The sequence below is a fragment of the Lathyrus oleraceus genome, chromosome 4 (assembly GCF_024323335.1).
Source record: "Lathyrus oleraceus cultivar Zhongwan6 chromosome 4, CAAS_Psat_ZW6_1.0, whole genome shotgun sequence".
Lineage (NCBI taxonomy): Eukaryota > Viridiplantae > Streptophyta > Magnoliopsida > Fabales > Fabaceae > Lathyrus > Lathyrus oleraceus.
Genome location: NC_066582.1, coordinates 429,133,919 through 429,141,928, shown reverse-complemented (window position 1 = coordinate 429,141,928; position 8,010 = coordinate 429,133,919).

The window sequence follows — 8,010 nt, the reverse complement described above, 5'->3', positions numbered from 1 at the left end:
TATGAATATCCAAATGTTTGAAAATTATATGCATACATGCGTGGTTTATGTATGATGAATACTGACAAACAGACATTTCTAACACAAACAGTTCCAAAGAATAAGTACACAAACATCCGGTACTACATCTCAAGAAAGAAAGCCAAGTTCACCGGAGAGTATCCAATATGATGAGGGCAAGAGAAACCAAGAAGAAACAAAATCTCTCCAGGGGATGAATCATCGGTCATTCCAGCTGGTGACAGGAGTTTATTGCACAGATAAAATCTGCCGCATAAGTAACTCCACTGGGGAATCTACCCGAGGATGTAAAGGGATTCTGGGGATCAACCACCAAGTACCGTACCCACCAAGGAGATCACATTTGCTGAGGAGGAAAGGTCGCTGCTCCGCTGGAGGGGAGAGTGGTGAATATCTCAACAAGCATTCCACTCAGTAGGATAAATCACAAAAGGCTCCGGAGGAAGAAGATACCGTCATGCCAGGAATATGAACAAATGTCTTACCCTATTGGAGATCATACCATCCTTGGGAGAGCACTGAGGATCTCCTAGGTATCTTTTCGTCGTTGTGAATGTTCACTTTGTTTAAAAAGTAAGTTATGAAAAATTCGTTTATTCAAAACAATGATATTTTCTCAGTTTAAAGCATGCAAGATGTTCGTTGAATAGAAGCAAATAAGAGTGCAAATAATTGGATAAAAGGCTCAAATTTATTTGATGGAATGGTATTCTGCAAATGGCAAGACTCCATAGATCTTTACAAGTTTGAAATTGGTGATATATATTGGAAAAGGGCTACATTGAACATAATGACAATTTCTCCACCACTTCTGAATTCGATGTATTCGAAGCTTCGGTTGATGACGAATGAGCAAGAATTTCCGACGGATGACAGCTGTAGAACAAATCCTTGTCAGGATGCAGTTACTTGCCAAATCCCTAATTTTTGCCTAGATTGCCCCAGGATGAGGTACTCAATCTAGCGGGATACCTATATTCATTTTTCATGTCTCTAACTTTTGCCTGGATCGCCCTTTCGGGTTTTCAATCCACCGAGACGCTCATTTTTGCCTAAGCCGCCCATTCGGGTTTTCAACTTAGCGAGCTATTCTGTTTTTATTTCTAGGCGAAGTATTTCTTGACTGCATCTGAATTCACAGGACGAGTGAAATCCTTTCCATCCATAGTTGTAAGTATCAAAGCACCGCCTGAAAAGGCTCTCTTAACAACATATGGACCTTCATAGTTTGGAGTCCACTTGCCCCTGGAATCGGGCGCGAAAGACAAGACTTTCTTGAGCACAAGGTCACCTCCTCGGAACACACGAGGCTTGACCTTCTTATCAAAGGCTTTCTTCATTCTTTGTTGATATAACTGACCATGGCACATGGCAGTCAATCTCTTCTCTTCTATCAAGTTCAGCTGGTCATAACGACTCTGAACCCATTCAGCACCAGTTAACTTGGCCTCCATCAAGACTCTCATTTATGGGATCTCCACCTCTACTGGGAGTACAACCTCCATGCCATAAACAAGAGAGAAAGGGGTTGCCCCTGTTGAAGTGCGGACAGATGTGCGATATCCATGTAAAGCAAATGGCAACATCTCATGCTAATCCTTATACGTGACAACTATCTTCTGGATAATTTTCTTGATATTCTTATTAGCAGCTTTAACAGCCACATTCATCTTGGGTCTATAAGGAGAAGAATTATGATGCGCGATCTTGAACTCACTACACAGCTCTTTCATCATTTTGTTGTTCAAGTTAGATCCATTATCAGTAATGATCTTATCTGGCACACCATAACGGCATATGAGTTGATTCTTGATAAACTTCACGACCACCTGCCTGGTCACATTTGCATACGATACCGCTTCAACCCACTTGGTGAAGTAATCAATTGTTACGAGAATGAATTTGTGTCCGTTGGACGCTTTCGGTTCTATCATGCCAATCATGTCGATTCCCCACATAGAGAAAGGCCATGGTGATGAAATCACATTCAAAAGTGTCGGGGGAATATGAATCTTATCCGCATAAATCTGACACTTATGGCATTTCTTCACATATTTGCAGCAGTCAGACTCCATTGTCAACCAATAGTAGCCTGCTCTCAACATCTTTCTAGCCATGGCATGCCCATTGGAGTGAGTACCAAATGAACCCTCGTGGACCTCGGTCATCAACAGGTCTGCTTCGTGTCTATCCACGCATCTGAGCAGCACCATGTCAAAATTTCTCTTATAAAGCACATCGCCATTGAGGTAGAAACTTCCTGATAATCTCCTCAAAGTCTTCCTATCTTTCACAGATGCCCCAGGCGGGTAAGACTGGTTTTGAAGGAAACATTTGATATCATAATACCACGACTTATCATCTTTCACCTCTTCTACTGCAAACACATGAGCTGGTCTGTCCAAGCGCCTTACGGTGATATTGGGAACTTCATTCCAAAGTTTAACCATAATCATCGAAGCAAGTGTAGCAAGTGCGTCTGCCATCTGATTCTCATCTCGAGGAATATGATGGAAGTCAACCTCAGTAAAGAACGTTGAAATCCTCCTCGCATAATCCCTATATGGAATGAGACCAGGCTGATTAGTTTCCTATTCACCCTTAATCTGATTAATAACGAGGGCCGAATCACCATTAACATCAAGATGCTTGATCCTTAGATCAATGCATTCCTCTAAACCCATAATGCAGGCCTCATACTCAGCCATATTATTCGTGCATTTGAAAGTTAGCCTTGCTGTAAAAGGAATATGTGTGCCCTGAGGAGTAATAATCACTGCCCCAATACCATTTCCATACTGATTTACAGCGCCATCAAACACCATACTCCATCTGGAACCAGGCTCTGGCCCTTCATCGAGTGTAGGCTCATCGCAATCTTTCATTTTCAAATACAGAATCTCCTCATCCGGAAAATCATACTGAACTGACTGATAATCCTCGATCGGTTGATGTGCCAAGTGGTCAGCCAAGATACTACCTTTAATAGCCTTCTGAGCTCGATACTCAATATCATACTCAGATAACAACATTTACCATCGGGCGATCCTCCCTGTTAAAGCAGGCTTCTCGAAGATGTACTTGATTGGATCCATTCTGGATATCAACCAAGTCGTATGATTTATCATATACTGGCGTATGCGCTTAGCGGCCCAAGCCAAAGCACAACATGTCTTCTCAAGCATTGAGTATCGAGACTCACAATCAGTGAACTTCTTGCTTAGGTAGTAAATAGCATATTCTTTCTTCCCTGATTTGTCTTGCTGACCAAGGACACAACCCATTGAGTCTTCAAGAACAGTCAGATACATGATCAAAGGTCTCCCTTCCACGGGCGGAGACAGGATCGGAGGTTCAGACAGATACTCTTTAATACTGTCGAAAGCTTTCTAGCAATCCTCGGTCCAACCATGGGACCGATCTTTCTAGAGGAGCTTGAATATCGGCGCACATGTGGCAGTCATGTGGGATATGAATCTGGAAATATAATTCAAGCGGCCAAGAAAACCTCGGACTTGCTTCTCATTTTCGGGCGCAGGCATCTCTTGTATTGCTTTGGCCTTTGCAGGATCAACCTCAATACCTCTTTCACTGACAATAAAGCCCAATAACTTGCCGGAACAGACTCCAAATATACACTTGTTGGGATTTAGATGAAGCTTGTACTTCCTCAAATGCTGAAAAAGCTTCAACAAATGCTCTACATGTTCAACTTCCGTTTTTGACTTGGCGATCATATCATCAACATATACCTCGATTTCTTTGTGCATCATATCATGAAACAAGGTGGTCATAGCTCGTTGATACGTGGCTGCCGCGTTCTTCAAACCGAAGGGCATCACTCGATAACAGAATGTTCCCCAAGGTGTGATGAATGTTGTCTTCTCCATATCCTCGGGTGCCATCTTGATCTGATTATATCCGGAAAATCCATCCATAAATGAGAAGACATTGAATTTAGCTGTATTGTCAACCAACATATCAATATGTGGTAGAGGAAAATCATCTTTTGGACTAGCTTTATTCAAGTCTCTATAGTCCACACACATCCGGACTTTTCCGTCTTTCTTAGGCACGAGCACAATATTAGCCACCCATTGAGGATATGTAGAAGTCACTAGCAACCCTGCATCAATTTTCTTCTGAACCTCCTCTTTGATCTTCACTGCCATATCAGGATGAGTTCTTCTGAGCTTCTGCTTCACAGGCACGCACTCAGGCTTCAAGGGTAAGAAATGTTGCACAATATCAATATCTAGACCGGGCATGTCCTCATATGCCAGGAGAAGACATCAACATATTCTCGTAGTAATTCAGTCAATCCCTTCTTAACAGACTCTTCCAGGAGTGCCCCAATCTTCACTTCTCGCACACAACCCTCAGACCCTAAGTTGACTGTTTCCAGGTTCTCAAGATGCGGCTGAATGATCTTCTTTTCATGCTCAAGTAGACGGGTAATCTCGTCAGGAATCTCTTCAACATCATCTTCCTCCGCCTCAAATACAGGGAATTCAAAGTTGGGAGATGGTGTTGGGTCATTATGTTCAACGGGTTTGATCAACCTGCATAATGATTTTGGATATGAAAAGCTTTAGAATTCAAACAAGGCAAATCATTATGCAGATGAGAAGATTGATTTTATTTTATTTTTAGGTTTTATGTGATCACCAATTTCATGCAAAAAAAGCAAAAAGGGAAAATAGTTGGAAAAACAAACATTTAACATGAATCTATTGAATGAAAATATCATTGTATTTATAGGCCAACAATGTCATCACTCCTCCTTTTAGCCTGGGAGGGGGGTTTTTAAACACAATGAACATTACTTTGACTTATGGATAACTGTTGGAATATCCACAGCGACCCAATTATTGCAGATTCCTCCAGGGATGACGAAGTTGCCAGAATCCTCTTCGTCCTCTTCCAGAATGGCAGCAGCTTCCTCGCCTTGACTGGTGTGGATGAACCCTCCACTCTTGAACAGCCCTTGCATGTTGAAAACCCCAGACGAATAACCTATGCCAGCCCGAGACTTGTTGTCTTCTAGCTCAATCATTTTCCCTAAACCAGCGGTTGCACCACACTCAATGGCCAACTTTGCATCTTTATAGGAAGCAAATGAAGGAGTTCTTTTCTCAATAGGCTCAGCAATAGATAAAGCTTGGAAAGGAGTTCCAACTTCATCCTCAGCATCTATGTATGAGAAGGAAGACAAGTGACTAACCAGGAGAGCCTTTTCTCCCCCTACCACCACCAGTTTCTTATTCTTCACAAATTCCAGTTTCTGGTGTAGGGTGGATGTCACAACGCCTACCTCGTGAATCCATGGTCTGCCTAGGAGACAACTATACGATAGGTGAATGTCCATAACCTGAAAGGTAATTTGGAAATCACTTGGTCCAGTTTTGATTGGGAGATCAACCTCGCCAATCACAGTTTTGCGAGACCCATCGAAAGCCTTCACAACTACTCCACTCTGCCTCATGGGAGGCCCTTGATATGATAGTTTCGAGAGAGTGGATTTTGGAAATACGTTTAATGATGACCCAGTGTCCACCAGCACATTGGACATGGCGTCGTCTTTGCAACCCATAGATATATGTAATGCCAAGTTGTGGTCTCTTCCCTCCTCGGGGAGATCAGAGTCACAGAAACTCAAGTTGTTACAAGCAGTAATGTTTGCAACAATGCTATCGAATTGTTCTATCATGACATCATGATCTACATATGCCACATCCAAAACCTTCTGCAGAGCCTCTTGATGTGGTTCTGAATTCAAAAGCAACGATAACACCGATATTTTGGATGGCGTTTGTAGAAGCTGGTCTACAACATTGTACTCGCTTCTCTTGATGAGCTTCATCATCTCATCATAGTCTTCTTTCATATTGCCGCTTGGGCCAACAGAAGCAGGATTTCCCAATGTAGAGGAGGGCTTAACAACAGGTGCCGGATTCGGAGCGCTCACAACATTCCCAATCGGGCGTTCAACAGAATCAGCATTAGCTTGGTGCTTTGAGTGTGCTGAAAATACACGACCACTGCGGGTCAAACCACTAACATCTGCAATGTTAACAACAGAGGAAGATGGCAAGGACACCTCTTTCCCATTTTCTACCGCAACAGCATGGTAGCGATAGGGAATCGCCTTTTCAGAAGAGTATGGTATTGGTCCGGCTGGCTTGATGGTTAATGTAGGAGAAACCTTCTGTTTGCTACCATCATACTTGATGATAACAGGTTCGGGGATCCGGAATACTGGAGAAATTACGTTGACCTCGTCAGCATCTTCGTCAACATTTCTATTTTGAAGGATCTCAATAACTCCTTCATCCAGCATTTCCTGAACATCTTTGCGCACCTGGCGACAACCTCTTTGAATGATAGAACAAACTCGGCATCTATCGTGGTCATGCTCATAATGACTATAACCACACAGCAAACGATGCATCTCGACCAGCGATTGTCGAATATGACTGACATATTTGACTTTGTATTTGCCAGGGCAGCCCTGGACCATGTTGACAGATTTCCCATGCTCGGGCAATGGGTTCTTCTTCACATTAGGACCTACATCCTCGAAACACAAAATGCCACACCTCACAAGGTCTTGAACCTTGGTCTTCAAAGGGTAACAATTCTCCACGTCGTGGCCGGGAGCACCGGAATGGTAAACACAGTGTAATTCAGGCTTATACCACCACTGGGGGTTAGCAGGTATAGCCGGTGGGTCTCGCGGAGTAATCAACTTCCTCTCTATCAAAGAGGGACATAATTCTGCGTATGTCATTGGAATAGGATCGAAGGTGACCCTTTTCCTCTCGTAACTCGTGCTGGTTTGATTACTGTTTCAAGGCTGGTAGGCCTGCTGCTGCGGACGGTGCTATTGTTGTTGATATTGTGAATATGGTTGCTGATTGTTGCGATGTTGCTGGTACTGTTGATTGTCTCTGAAAACCGGTGCTATATGAGCCACCTGGTGTTGGTTACCGGCGGGACGCACGGTCTTCCTCCTCACAGAGGGTCTTCTTGGTTTCCCATGGGAGGTCACAGCATGTGCCTCTCCATCTTTCTTCTTTGCAAATGCCCCATAACGTTTGGCAGAAGAGCCTTCTTCTCTGGTCAGACGTCCTTCTCTAACCCCTTCTTTTAGACGCGTCCCCATATTCACCATTTCGGTGAAGTCAGAAGGAGCGCTAGCGATCATCCGCTCATAATAAAAAGAACTTAAGGTCTTCAAAAAGATTTTAATCATCTCTTTCTCTTCTAGCAGAGGCACGATCTGTGCTGCTAACTCTCGCCACCTCTGGGCGTACTCTTTGAAAGTTTCCTTGTCCTTCTTGGACATGGCCCTCAATTGATCCCTATCGGGAGCCATATCCACATTATACTTGTATTGCTTGACGAAGGCCTCGCCAAGATTGTTGAAGGATCAGATGTTCACACTGTCTAAACTCATATACCAACGCAGAGCGGCACCGGACAAACTGTCCTGAAAGTAGTGGATGAGCAATTGGTCATTGTCGGTCTGAGTTGACATCTTTCTGGCATACATGACCAGGTGGCTGAGAGGGCAAGTATTTCCCTTGTACTTTTCAAAGTCAGGGACCTTGAATTTCACAGGGATCTTCACATTAGGAACCAAGCAGAGTTCGGCAGCAGACTTGCCGAAAAGATCCTTCCCTTTGAGAGTTTTCAATTCCTTGCGAAGCTCAAGAAATTGATCGTTCATAGCGTCCATATTCTCATAAACATCTGGGCCCTCAGACGTCTCAGAATGATAGATGGTGTCGTCTACTCTGGGCAAAGTATGCACGACAGGAGGAGGAACAGCAAGGACCGTGCTAGATGCCGGCATAGAAGCAAAGGTGGGAGCAGGACCCTCAGGCATGAAATTGGGAGGCATCCCCCACGGGAATCCAGCTGGCATGGTCGTTGGAGCAAAGTGTGCACTGGCTGCAGGCACAGTCGAGGAGATAATCTCAGAGA